This window comes from Nematolebias whitei, chromosome 1 (genome assembly GCF_014905685.2).
Source record: "Nematolebias whitei isolate Nwh7 chromosome 1, NemWhi1, whole genome shotgun sequence".
NCBI lineage: Eukaryota > Metazoa > Chordata > Actinopteri > Cyprinodontiformes > Rivulidae > Nematolebias > Nematolebias whitei.
Genome location: NC_056498.1, coordinates 1,661,441 through 1,676,262, shown reverse-complemented (window position 1 = coordinate 1,676,262; position 14,822 = coordinate 1,661,441).

Below are 14,822 nucleotides of genomic sequence, written 5' to 3'. Positions count from 1 at the left end.
ACACACACACACACACACACACACACACACACACACACACACACACAGATATATATATTATTCTCTATACCAGAATGTTCTAAACTCAAACTCAACACCTCCTGTCAGTAAAATCCACAACTAGTCTGCTCTGATACTCATTAACAAAACTGCAGATAAATTATGGTTTCTGAAGCATCTCTAATTGTATGATTCAACTGATAAGAATTTAAATGGGTAAAACTAATTATTTCTGGGGAAAATTAGGGAAAACCTCGTACACCTTTTCAAAAATCGATCATTGCACAACTAATGCACACCCACAAACAAATGGATTCACATTAACTCACGTCTAAAACGTTCACATTCTGCTTTCTTCTCAACATTCTCCTGAATCAAACCTGATTTTCTTCACAGGTATAAAAATAATTCATATGTAGCTGCAACATACGGTGAAAACAAACATTTGAGAGAGGTTTCAAATGATACTGAAGAATCTTTGGCATATATTAGTGATATTAGTTAGTTAGTGTGATTAGTTCTGCTCTGCTGCATGTTCCACCTCCCTTAATCTGTTGGGTAAAGCTGTAATCGCATGTGCGGGGAAAGAGATCCTTCCCTTGGTTAACACATCATTGTCAACACTGTACTGTAACATTAAACATTCAATCAGCTGTAACAAAGGGGACAAAGTTTAAACCACTACATTAGTTCAGGTTGTCCATCACAGCTCCGGAGACCTGTGCCTGTAAAGTGTAGGTTCCCCCTTTTCAAATATAATATTTATAACAAATTTATTCTGCAATTCCTTAATGTAGATGTCATATTCCATCACAGACATGACAGATCATCAGAAGTCCATTAGAAACAGATTTAACTTGTAAATGAATAATAATAAAAAGTCAGCACTACCTTTACCTGTATGAATCAAAATGAGTCTCACGTTTTACTAAATTTGTACAGAAAATTATGTTTAAACTAACCCAAACGTTCAGACCAAGAGGTGGATCCAACAGGAACATTGTTGATCAACTATTATCTAGCAACCTGTTATGAGACACCTCTGTTGTATTTATTAAATATGTAGGTGTTTGTAATTACTGTTTCAGCTCTCATCATTGTATGAACAGTTAAAACTTTAATCTAATATGTAAGTTTTATTTTGTAATGTTTTAGCTTAAATGCACCAAAATTCTGTTCTGTTGAATTTTCCTTATTTCACTCCCCCTTTTTGAAACAGGAGGCAATCAAAAATCCTCCTGTTTCAAAAAATATGTTCATAACATGAATGCTACAAATCCTGGCTGAAGTTCACAAACACTCTTCCAACTCCGTATGTCCATCACACGGTACACAACCTACAGGCAAACTCAGGGATAAGGTGCAACGTCAAGTTATCAACAAATGGAAGAACACCAAACGTCATCTAGGCACAGACCAGTGCAGGTGTAAAAACCACATGACCCAACAACAAAAAACATAGTCTAACAACCGACCTGCACGTCTGAGTCCAGGTCAACCATAATGATTTACAGTACACATATCACAGAACAGTGAAGCCACAATTGCCTGTTGATACTGTCAGTGTAGTTGTGTAAAGAAAATGTTTTCCCAACATGGATGCCTGCATCAGATAAGGTGAAACAAGATGTACACCCCCAAAAGCAAATGCAAACAAGTGTCTACGCAGGTAAACCAAAACTGCACCGCTCTAACGCGATTACATGGTGGAAAGAACGAATGTACTTAATCGAAGAGTAATTGGAAAAGGTGGGTAATCCAGCAACCCATCAGAAGTACGGCTCTGTAGGTGTAAAGATCATGTGTCAAGTCAGATCTGTCCTCTGTGTTAAACTGTCACAGATGTTTGAAGGAATGAATGTATGTGTGTATGTTCATGTCACAGCAAAGACAGGACTGATCATGAAACTGAAGTTATTGCATCACCATCTCGAAGATCACATATTGAGCTGACACGTCACCTCGGCTGCAGTGTTCGTTAGTGACTTTAACAGCTTGACCACCGCTGTCACGTCATTCTCCAGCCCCCCTTTTTCTGGAGATTCATTTCAAAAGTCCAACTTTTTGCAGCTCTACAGTTGTATAGACAGCGAGACTTGACAGGAAGTGGTCGAGAAGAAGTCCAGGTCCCCATCTGGACAACGTCGCACATAGCCCAGGTATGACATGTCAGCTTGTAGCTTAGCTGAACATGATGTCTGCCAGTCCACACGGCTGAGGCAGCACAGTTCAATTAATGCAGACGCCGTCAGGAGTTTTCAGCAAAGTCACAGTTGTATTGGACCCAGATGCAGCGTCAACCCTACATGCGAGAACTTCAGTAATGGCGATTCAAAACCAGAGATTCAAGATGCAAAGAGGTCAATGCTGGTATTGAATGTAGGCATGGCATTATGTGTGATGGACATAGTGTAGACTGTATAATATGCAGGGGTTGCCAGAGTTCCCTCCAGATCCAAGAACCGTCTGTGACAGGCCTGTAGAAAGAGAAATGAAAATCAGTAAAATACTCCCCTCACACCAAGTCATGGACATCGTAAAACTACCCTCAGAATTCCATCCTTAGAACAACACACTCCCCAGTAAGAAGGCAGGATATACTCTGCACACTCCCCACACCTGTCAGCAGTGAAAAGACTCCCCTCCTGGAACACATCAGGAAGGTCACAGGGCCAAGGCAGTTGATAAATGTAAGGACACCCTGCTGAAAATGAAATCAGAAAACCACTCCAAGATGGTTCAAGTCATATGAAAAACATATATGTAAAAGTCACTAAAGGCCCCCAGAACTGTAAAACACCACTGCACGTAGACTATAATGAATATGTGAAATATGTCATCAAACACTGTCCCCACCCCACCAGGCCGAGGGTAGATGAGAGCTGGAATGTAACCACAAATACAAACATCTAGATGATTGTCAAGCGTCCTGCAACAGGGAAGACATTATGTCAACATGTCCATAGAACCCCACCTCAAAATATCTGAACTGTCCCTTTAACCCTGAGACTGTAAAGAGCATGTTATCTTTGTAGAAATACACCAATGTGAGGAGCATAATATATTGGTTAACAAAATACCATACTATAATTGTAACAACTGATCAGTGTATGTAGCAACCAAACAAACAGTGTTGCTGATCAGCCAGGCATCAGAAAAGATGAAGTCTGCCCATCCGTCTCTAGTGACCTACAAAAAGCACAGCACATACCTTCATCATTGTATGAACAAACACATGAAAACCTGCATTAAAAAACATCATATAAACAGGTAAGTATAATCAAATAACATGTGAACCATGTAAAGCTTGACAGGTCAGGAGTTTCCGACCAGCACAGCTGTGGAACGTATGTCGTGTCCTGCAATCTGTCCAACGAGAGATAAGCAGATAAAGATTAATTTTCACACAGAGGAACATGAAATTCAGGAAAATTTATTACAATTTCCGGGACCTAGGTATCGCTGAAAGTTTCACAGCTGAACCGGTTATCTGTTCGTCAGGAAAATGTACAGGTCCTTCTCATAAAATTAGCATATTGTGATAAAGGTAATTATTTTCCATAATGTAATGATAAAAACAAAACTTTCATATATTTCAGATTCATTGCACACCAACTGAAATATTTCAGGTCTTTAATTGTTTTAATACTGATGATTATGGCATACAGCTCATGAAAACCCAAAATGCCTGTCCCAAAAAAAAAATAGCATATTTCATCCCACCAATGAAAGACAAGTGTTTTTAATACAAAAAACGCCAACCTTCAAATAATCATGTTCAGTTATGCACTCAATACTTGGTCGGGAATCCTTTTGCATGAATGACTGCTTCAATGCGGCGTGGCATGGAGGCAATCAGCCTGTGGCACTGCTGAGGTGTTATGGAGGCCCAGGATGCTTTGATAGCGGCCTTAAGCTCATCCAGAGTGTTGGGTCTTGCGTCTCTCAACTTTCTCTTCACAATATCCCACAGGTTGTCTATGGGGTTCAGGTCAGGAGAGTTGGCAGACCAATTGAGCACAGTAATACCATGGTCAGTAAACCATTTACCAGTGGTTTTGGCACTGTGAGCAGGTGCCAGGTCGTGCTGAAAAATGAAATCTTCATCTCCATAAAGCTTTTCAGCAGATGGAAGCATGAAGTGCTCCAAAATCTCCTGATAGCTAGCTGCATTGACCCTGCCCTTGATAAAACACAGTGGACCAACACCAGCAGCTGACATGGCACCCCAGACCATCACCGACTGTGGGTGCTTCACACTGGACTTCTGGCATTTTGGCATTTCCTTCTCCCCAGTCTTCCTCCAGACTCTGGCACCTTGATTTCCAAATGACATGCAAAATTTTCTTTCATCCGAAAAAAGTACTTTGGACCACTGAGCAACAGTCCAGTGCTGCTTCTCTGTAGCCCAGGTCAGGCGCTTCTGCCGCTGTTTCTGGTTCATAAGTGGCTTGACCTGGGGAATGCGGCACCTGTAGCCCATTTCCTGCACACGCCTGTGCACAGTGGCTCTGGATGTTTCTACTCCAGACTCAGTCCACTGCTTCCGCAGGTCCCCCAAGGTCTGGAATCGGCCCTTCTCCACAATCCTCCTCAGGGTACGGTCACCTCTTCTCGTTGTGCAGCGTTTTCTGCCACACTTTTCCCTTCCCACAGACTTCCCACTGAGGTGCCTTGATACAGCACTCTGGGAACAGCCTATTCGTTCAGCAATTTCTTTCTGTGTCTTACCCTCTTGCTTGAGGGAGTCAATGGCGGCCTTCTGGACAGCAGTCAGGTCGGCAGTCTTACCCATGATTTCAGCTTTGAGTAATGAACAAGGCTGGGAGTTTTTAAAAGCCTCAGGAATCTTTTGCAGATGTTTAGAGTTATGTCGTTGATTCAGATGGTTAGGTTAATAGCTTGTTTAAAGAACATTTTCATGACATGCTAATTTTTTGGGACATGCATTTTGGGTTTTCATGAGCTGTATGCCATAATCATCAGTATTAAAACAATTAAAGACCTGAAATATTTCAGTTGGTGTGCAATGAATCTGAAATATATGAAAGTTTCATTTTTATCATTACATTATGGAAAATAATGACCTTTATCACAATATGCTAATTTTTTGAGAAGGACCTGTACAGGCCTAAACTTGTCCTCCTTGCAGACAGCCATAAATCCCAAAAGTTCACAAGCAAGCATGGTTGAACAAAGACCATGTATACTGACTTAAAAGGCCTGAGAGAAAAGAGAGAAAAGAAAATAATAAAAAATAAATAAATATAAAATATGGTTCTCAGCAACCAACAGGAATCACAGAAGACCTGGAGTCCTGCAGCTGTCAGTCAACCCACACAGAAACAAAACATGAAACTGTCCCTTGAGCCTTTTTGTGCATTATTCCCTCAGCAAAAACAAAAAGTAAAGAGCTATTAGGAGTAATCAAAGAGAAGTTCAGGGGAAGTTGCCCCCTACAATCAAGTCTTGAGATTAATCTGACGAGTCACAGCAATAAAAATAAAGAAACTCACAAACCAACGTAAATGTAACAACAGACCTAAACTAACAGTAACTCTGGAGTCCATTACTCAACAGCAGTACTTTGAAAATCAAATATAAACAGAAATTTGGAGACCAAAATCTCAACAGAGACCATGTATCAAAAATCAAATATGAAAATAAATCTGGCGACCAAAATTTCAACCGGACCATGTATCAAAAATCAAATATGAAAATAAATCTGGAGACCAAAATCCCAAAAGGACCATGTATCAAAAATCAAATATGAAAATAAATCTGGAGACCAAAATCTCAACAGGACCATGTATCAAAAATAAAATATGAAAATAAATCTGGAGACCAAAATCTCAACAGGACCATGTATCAAAAATCAAATATGAAAATAAATCTGGAGACCAAAATCTCAACAGGACCATGTATCAAAAATCAAAAATCAAAATAAATCTGGAAACCATGTACTTGTCTCCTCACCGAAGGCAGGAGCTCATAACTCGTCCTACCGTCCGTGGACGGTACAAGGACGCATGAAGCGGCTACTAAAACGGGCAAACGAACCAAAAAGGCTCTTACACACTCACCCTGAACTACCCATAAGAAATACAAATAATGATTGTAAATGTTACGACACCATCTTAATCCCAACACACAAATCAGTAAGAAGCACACCTAAAACGGTTGGCAGAGAGCCAGAACTGCACAGAAAAGGTCAAAACTCAGCTGCCGGTCTCAAAATAATATGTAAAACAAGGCCTTCATATATAGGAAGATGTGATCTTGTACTCTGCATGCAGTCATGTATCTGCATAGTACCGGACACATGAATGTTAGGTAAAATTCTGAAACATTGTCGGAAACAAATGGTCGACCGTCATGAACCATGGGGGAAATCACTCCACAGTCCACAACTACAATTTTGTCATACCCAATGTGCAGAAAGGGTAAATGAAAATATTTTACGCCTACCTTGTTCATATTACGGCGCCGTTTGACTGCAGAGCGAAGTTCGCCCAACCGAAGCAAAAAAGAAAACAACTCCCTCCCCTCTTCTGTTCCCGCTACCAGAACTAACGTCCGGGGTCACCAATTGAAAGAATGTGTTCTGATCTGGAGCAGGGAGAGGAGGAGCAATTGTCTTCCATTTCAGAAGGTTTATTTTACATGTAAAATACAAGATCACCAGCCTGGGCCATTGTATCTCCACCATGCGGTCACAAACAATGGCCCCGAACGTAAACTGTCAACCCATCTTCTTCAGAGCTCGGCCACACCTCCTGGAGTCATCATCACCATCAACGAATGGGAAGTCCTACTCTTATCATGTGACCCAGCTCTCAACCAATAATATCTAGCCATCTTGTGTTCTATAATGGGTGGGTGCGTGAATGTTGGGAGTTGTAGGCATGTAGCTGAAACTACATTTTCTACCGGAAACGAAATCAGATCATGTTTTTAACACAATTTCATCAATATCATATATCAAAACAGGATACATATATCTAGACATTTCATTAAGTTAATATATTATCTGATAAAATTATATTTGAAGATAGAGACATAAGGATTTGGAACAGGTACTGTGGGTGTTTTTAATATTGCATTAATGGCTCGTAGGTCGTGTGCCATTCGATACTTACCGGTTCCTTTTTTTCTCTACAGACAAGATGGGTGTGTTCCATTCAGACTGCGAAGGTTCTAAAACTCCTGCAGTCTGCAATTCCTTCTTCTGCTTGTTGTTTATGTGGGTATTGTGGGACCCAAATGGGTGTATCTGTGTTTACCTGAAAGGTGATTGGGCTGCACTGTGTCTTCCCCACGTCTGTGGGGGAGATGGCCCTTAAGCCTTCAGGTATGGAGGCCAACATTGCTGCGGCAGAATGATGATCAGTCTTCCCACTCCCGTGGTCACGAGCCAACAATCAGCATCACCTGTTCTTCTGTGTGAGAGGAGATTCTGTATGTGTCACAAGAATTTGAAAAGCACAGACCAGGTGGGAGCCCAGTCCGTAGCTGCAAGGGAATGTTTAACCATTCCTCCCAGCTCCTTTGCTTCGTGCTCAACATGAAGAGAGAGAGAGTGATATGTGAGGCACAGCTTCATCACTCATTTGATAGCACAGTAATTGTTCATGAGTTAACTCCACCGCCGCTGCCATCCCAGCCGGGGCCACATAAATGTTTTGTGTGTGAATTGTCCAAATCTTACCCTCCAAGTGAGCTGTAAACTTCTCTTGATACCAGTCTGCGGGGCTCCTGTCATAGCAGAGTGTGACATGCGGGGGGTCGGGAGGAGAGACATAGGCGTGTAGACTCAGGATCAAAGACTTCCATTGTTGGAACAGCTTCAGCAGTGGACTAGACCCATCAGCAGTCATGCGGCCCCAGTAGATATCAGCATGTTCAGGAGCCACTGGTTGTATCAAGTACTGTCCATCTGTGCACAGTTCACCACATCACAAATAGGAGCCATCTGGGAATTGAATTCTCACCCCTTGTGCCCCACAGAGTACAGCTGCCCCCAACTTTATCAGTAAGTCTCTTTCCATCAAGTTGACTGGTGTTGCAGGTGAACAGACAAATGGATGTTGCAATTTTTGTGTTCCTATCTGAAATGGCAGTGGTATAGTCAAGGGCAGACGTTGCTCTGTCCCTGAGAACCCAATTAATGACACAATTGTAAGAGTTTTTCATTTGTTATCATTTTAAACTGCCTGTCTGGAACAATCAGTCTGTATTTACATAAGCTGTTTTTACTTAGAACTGTTTGTTAAAAACCAAACATGTCAAAGTTTAAACACATCAGCAAGTATTCCAGCTATCTTGCACTGTCATTTTCTTTCCTCACCCTTAAACTGATACAGATGGTGTAAGAAACTCATTACAATAAGCATTTAATCAACTGAACCTGTACAAGATGTTTTGTTCTGATCAAAAGAGTGTTCCAAACCAACCACTTATGTGCCACTCTTACCAAATAAAAAGCCAGTTCTAACAGCAAGGCTTTGGAGTTCACCTCTGGTTCCAGACCAGAGGTGGATTTCCCCCTTGTAAAGAGCGTTGGCCAAAAAACCTTACTTTGTCCTGTGTGGTTCTTTTTCAGTTGGGTACGAGAGAAAATACCTAACATTTCTTTGTGCCGTGACCTTATTTCCAACATATCTTTTTGCTGATTGGGCTGAGGAGAGATGCACTGAAACCGTGCATGGCAAGTCACCTAAGCGACCTGAAAGGAAAGCCCCAGGAGGTGTTGTTCCTCCGCTGGGCCAGTGATTATAGGTCTGCCTTTGTCCATCAGCGGTGGATTGACAGAGTCCGAACCCGCACCGAGCCACAAGGAGCAGGAGTAAGTAAAAACAAAAGTTCGTCGTAACGTTTTGTTTTTTTTTGGAAGGAAAGATATAAATATATATATTTTTAAGCTATCTTTCCGGATGAGTCAAGACCTTTAAAAATTCTAACAATAAGTGAGACTCTGAATCAAGAACTTTAAAACTTCTACCAAAAGTGAGATTCCGCAGTAAAAAGAAAAATAAATGAAACAGTTTTTAAACTGAAAGTAAATAGTGAAAAGAAACTCGAGTAAGGAAGGAAAGATATATTTATTTTAAGCTCTATCTTTCCGGATGAGTCAAGACCTTTAAAAATTCTAACAATAAGTGAGACTCCGCGCTGAGCTATAAAATATTTTCATGCAAGTGAAACACTAGATGTTTTTGTGTGTGTGAAACATTGCATGTTTTTGTGTGTGTGAAACGTTGCTTGGGAGGAAGACAGATCTGGCAGGTCTGTTTAAACCTCCATTAGGACACTTTTTTTTAGGTGAAGTGATCTTTTTGAATCTAAAATCTTTCTGCTTTCGGGATTACAACCCAAAGTGAAGTACCGGATCAATTGACAGCAGTTGAACCTGTGTTTCAGAAAGCAGAAGGAGGCCCACTGGAGGCATTTTCATTTAAGCCACTCACACACATATATTAATAAAACACAACGCAGATAACTAACTTACGTTCATGGGAAGCCAAAACAGTAAGTCCTCTTCTGAAGCAGAAACTAAAGATGTAAGATTTATGAAACAGAAGCATTCTGATTCTACAAAATTCCTTGAAAAGTGGCAAAAACAATACCAAATTGAACTAACATTAAAACCAGAGACCTGGAAAATGGTAATCTCAATTCTACAAGAAAAAACTCTTATAGAAAGGAAAGGAAAAAGAAAAATTTGAAGAACAATTAAAACAGGCTAAAATCTGGCAAACGGAGTCCCAACTTAGGCGAGAACAAATAAATAAAGCAACAGATTTATTTTTATTCTATTTTTTATTTATTCAGCACCACAAATTGTATGTCACACAAACACTGATAATTAAATTAAAACCCACTTTTGAAACGAAGATTACTGGAACTGGATTTCGGTCCAGTTTTCGTCCTGAAATCTGGTCCCACACTGTCCATCTGCCTCTCTGACTCGGCCATAACAGATCCATCGAAGGGGAAGACAACTTCTCCTCGTGGAGGACATATAGAGAAAAAAGATTAAAAATAAAAACTCAATTGGATGTCGTGTGATCAAAAGTAAAAAAACGAGTATTAATTTACCTGTTACAGATTGTTACGGATTAGTAAAGTCCGACATCGTTCGGTTTGGGCCCACTCAACAACCGATGAGGACTTTTTTAGACAAAGCAGTCCTGCTTGCTGTCAAAAAAAAAGTCGACTTTTTCCCCAAAAATCCAGCCAAGATCCAGTTTTTGCCTCGTCAGCTTTTACCAGCGGGGTTAGCTAAACGTTAGCTCACATGAAGTACAGGCCGCGGCAGCACGCATGCACGTTAACTGAAGGTACAAAAATAACAGCACCAACTAATGCCCCGGCATGGTAACTACAGCACCTGACTTGCTCCTGAAAGAAGGGGCTCTCTACAGGCCAAAGGTGGGCATTTGTGGCTAATAGGCATTTGTAGAGGACAAACACTGATTGCCTAGCTGTATTTGCTGCTTTTTAAGTAAGTTACGTCAACTCTTGTTATTTATTTATTTATTTATTTATTTTATTTTACTTTTTAAACTAAAGGTTTCTAAGAACCAGCTTTAAATCTACTGTCAAAAACAAGAAGATTCTCTTTTGTTCTTGGGTTGTAGGCTGCACCTGACACAGGTTGCTTTGAGTATGGTCTGGGTAAAATGAAATGTGAAGCACCTGAAGCAAAACCTGCTCCCATTTGTCCAAAAAGTACGAGATAACACCCCAAAACAAACGCTAAAAACAATGTGAGACAGCTGAGGAAGTTACCCAGTAAACAGAAATACCTGCTCTAGTTGCAGAAATCTTACAGAAACTGACAATCACTCATCTGTAGTAACTGCAGGTTGAACAAGAAAATGTGAAGTTAAAGGCAACATCCTTTGTCCCAAGAGGCCTCACCACCAGCAGCGGCACCCCATGGGAATACGGGATCTGGAATGGAGGTGAAAAAGTTTTTCAAGGCCTATTAACATAGGTGGGAACTGCAGAAGTTCAACAACATGCCTAAATCACCCATTATGCACTTCTATGCCTCATCAAGACACTTACAGACTGGCAGATGGAACAACAAAGGAATTGACTGCAATGAGAGACATGATCATACAGAACCGCGTCATCTTGGACCTGCTCACCGCCTCACAAGGAGGGGTATGTAAGATTATAGGAACCACATGCTGCACCTACATCCCAGATGAAACTGGAACTGGTGGAGACATCCATGATGCCCGGAACGACCTAGAACAGCTGAAACGGTACGTGGACAGTACAACATCAGGAGCACAACCCTTTGACCTTCTTTCATGGCTCACGTCTGCTGCTGAAGATTTGCACCCCCATCCTGGTAGTACTCGTCCTCTTCTGCGCTTTCACCACATGTGTCCTCCCACTTTTGAAAACAATGATGACGGAAGCTTTACATGTGTTTTAATCAGCCTTCACCTGTCAAGGTTAAACCAAGAAAATTACACTCCACTGACACAATCAGAGTATGATGATGCTGTATAAATGAGATGCATTGTGATTCTTGTACTGAAATTGTGTTCAACGAACAAGTACAAAGATGATGTTTTGTTCCTGGGCCAGCTATGTTTTCTCCTGTATTAACAAAAATAATAAGTTTTGCTGTCATTCTTCTGGAAAACAATCACAATCAGATGTTTTATGTGTGTATCAATTTATTCTCATTATTCAAGTTAATCACGCTTTCCTATTCATTTTTTTTCAGATAAGCAATTTCTATTAGCTAAAGTTCAATGCTTCACAATTTGAATTTACCTGTAGTGAGGGTTACTTTCAAAAATTTTTAAAACCCTTGCTGTTTTCATTTCTCACAAGTTTAACAGGACATTTAATCAATCTCAAACATGTGAAGCAAATCATTTTTTCATCCTTCATTATTTTTGTTCTTTAAATTTTATTTTTATGATTTAAAGTTCTGTAGGAAAGTGTGTTAATTTTATTTTTTTTATGATTTCAATGAGTTTAAACTGATAAACAGGAGGGAAATGTAAGAGTTTTTTTTATTTGTTATCATTTTAAACTGCCTGTCTGGAACTTGTTAGATTTCATATGTTTATACCTTTTTATATTTCCTATCAAGCATTCAAATGTCATGTTATACAAAGTGTGTGTGTCTTTCTTCCAGGGTTGAACTATAGTTATAGAAAATGTTTACTAATTCTAACTATTTTACCTTTACATATAATCTTATATTAGCTAATGATAATTTTACAAGTTCACATACACACTGATTAACATAAATAAAGCTAGAACACATTTCTTTAATTTAGAATTAATATAGTTTGACTAAATAAAATCCCTCAGGTTCTCTTATTAATTATTCCTAGAAAGAAAATAACTTTAACTCAAAATCATTTGGTATCACTAAGGTATAATCAAGCTAAACTGAAACTAGAGTATGAACAGTCCAAAAGCAGACAAGAAACCAAGCCTCCATATCTTATCTCTGGAATGCAGTAAGAGGGGGGGGGGGGGCTAGACCAGTAACCATAGTAACCGGGTCTAAACCAATCAGAAAGCTAGCCTTCTCAAGCTTTGATAAAAGCCGGAAATGACACATGCCCAGCGAGCATTTCCGGGGAAGCGCATACCGAGAAGGTTCGTTCTTAATGCTCCAAATATATGCATATATTTTACAAATGTAATTGTTTGTCTCTGAATACCTGTAACTCCTGTTTGTCAAATAAATCTTTTGAACTAAGGTGACCGTCTCAGCTGTTTTGAACACGATCATGGCAGAACAAGCCACAACAAACTATCAGTCTGTATTTACATAGGCTGTTTTTATTTAGAACTGTTTGTTAAAAACCAAACATGTCAAAGTTTAAACACTTCAGCAAGTATTCCAGCTATCTTGCACTGTCATTTTCTTTCCTCACCCTTAAACTGATACAGATGATTTCAACTGATACAGATGGTGTCAGAAACTCATTACAATAAGCATTTAATCAACTGAACCTGTACAAGATGTTTTGTTCTGATCAAAAGAGTGTTCCAATCTAAACACTTATGTGTCACTCTTACCAAATAAAAAGCCAGTTCTAACAGCAAGGCTTTGGAGTTCACCTCTGGTTCCAGACCAGAGGTGGATTTCCCCTTTGCAAGGAGCGTTGGCCAAAAAACCTTACTTTGTCCTGCGTGGTTCTTTTTTAGTTGGGCACGAGAGAAAATACCTAACAACAGTCTTAGTGGATAGGTAGTTGACAAGAGCTGCGGTGATTGAAGAGTAGGTGGCTCCTGTGTCCACCAAGAAGTACAGTTCTTGTCCTCCCACTCTTGCCGGTAGCATAGGGTCTACTGTGCCCATGCTACCCTGTTGGTTCTCAGGGATGTGTCAGTAAGTACTAGGAGTGGGAAAGTTTTCCCACTGTGGATACTGCCCTCCTGTGTTCAGAGTGGGTATTGCTGCTGGGTTGTGTGGCAGCATACCTGGTTGTCCACTGGGTGGTGCTCGTCCTTGTGGTGGAGCTCGGCAATCTCTGGACCAATGGCCTGGTCTTCCACAGTTGTAGCAGATGTCAGGAGCAGCTCCTCCATATCCACCCCTTCCCCTTTGTCCCCACCCCATGCCCAACCGTCCTCGGCCACCACAAGCACGCCAGCCCCCGCCGCAACCGAAGTCAGCAGACCTGTATTAATTTTGATAAAAAGGAAGAGGAGGGAGAGGGTTTGCAGGATAGAGAAAAGGAGAAGGAGGAGGGGCTACTCCCATTTCTAAACAAAATCGTTGGTCAGATGAAACCCCCCAGTTCCCCTGCTGACCCCATTCCTGCGTCGTTTTTCAAACAAGTTATACCCACGATTGGACCCTCTATTCTTACTATTGTAAATAGTAGTATTGTGACAAGTGTGGTTCCCGATGTTTTTAAACATGCAGTAGTTCATCTGTTAATTAAGAAACCTGGACTTGACCCTTTGACTTGCTCAAATTTCAGACCAATCTCAAAACTTCCCTTCCTGTCCAAAATCCTGGAGAAAATAGTTTTCATTCAATTAAACAAGTTTTTGAATGAGAACAGACTCTTCGAGATTTTTCTATCTGGTTTTAAGCAACTCCACAGCACTGAAACAGCATTAGTAAGGGTTTGTAACGATATTATGATATCAAACGATTCTGGTCAATTTGTGGTACTTGTGCTCCTGGACCTTACTGCTGCTTTTGATACTGATGACCACAGTATCCTTATATCACAGCTGGAACAGTGGGTTGGGATCATAGGTGCTGCATTAGAATGGTTCCGCTCATACCTGAGTGGCAGGAGTTTCTGTGTCAAGGTTGGTAATAATGTATCCGCCTCATTACATCTTTCTTGCAGGGTCCCACAGGGTTCGATTCTTGGACCCCTTCTGTTCTCACTTTATTTGCTCCCACTGGGGTCCATCCTGAGGAAACATGGTCTTTCATTCCATTGCTATGCTGATGACTGCCAGATCTACCTGCCTGTGAAACCAGCAAGTGTTTGCTCCATTCACCCTCTGTTAAAATGTCTGGATGACATTAAGGCCTGGATGGCTTCAATTTTCTTAAGTTTTAATGATGAGAAGACTGAAGTCATTGTCTTTAGCCCTAGCTCAACTGCCGCCACTGATCCTGTCAACCTGGACTCTCTTCAGCCCTATCTTAAGCAGTCTGGTAAAAATCTCGGGATGGTTTTAGACTCTGACTTCAAGTTTGACAAACAAATCAACTCTGTTCTGCAGAAAAGCTTCTTCCAACTCAGACAGGTAGCTAAGCTCAAGCCAGTATTGTCCAGACCCGACCTTGAGAAACTAGTCCA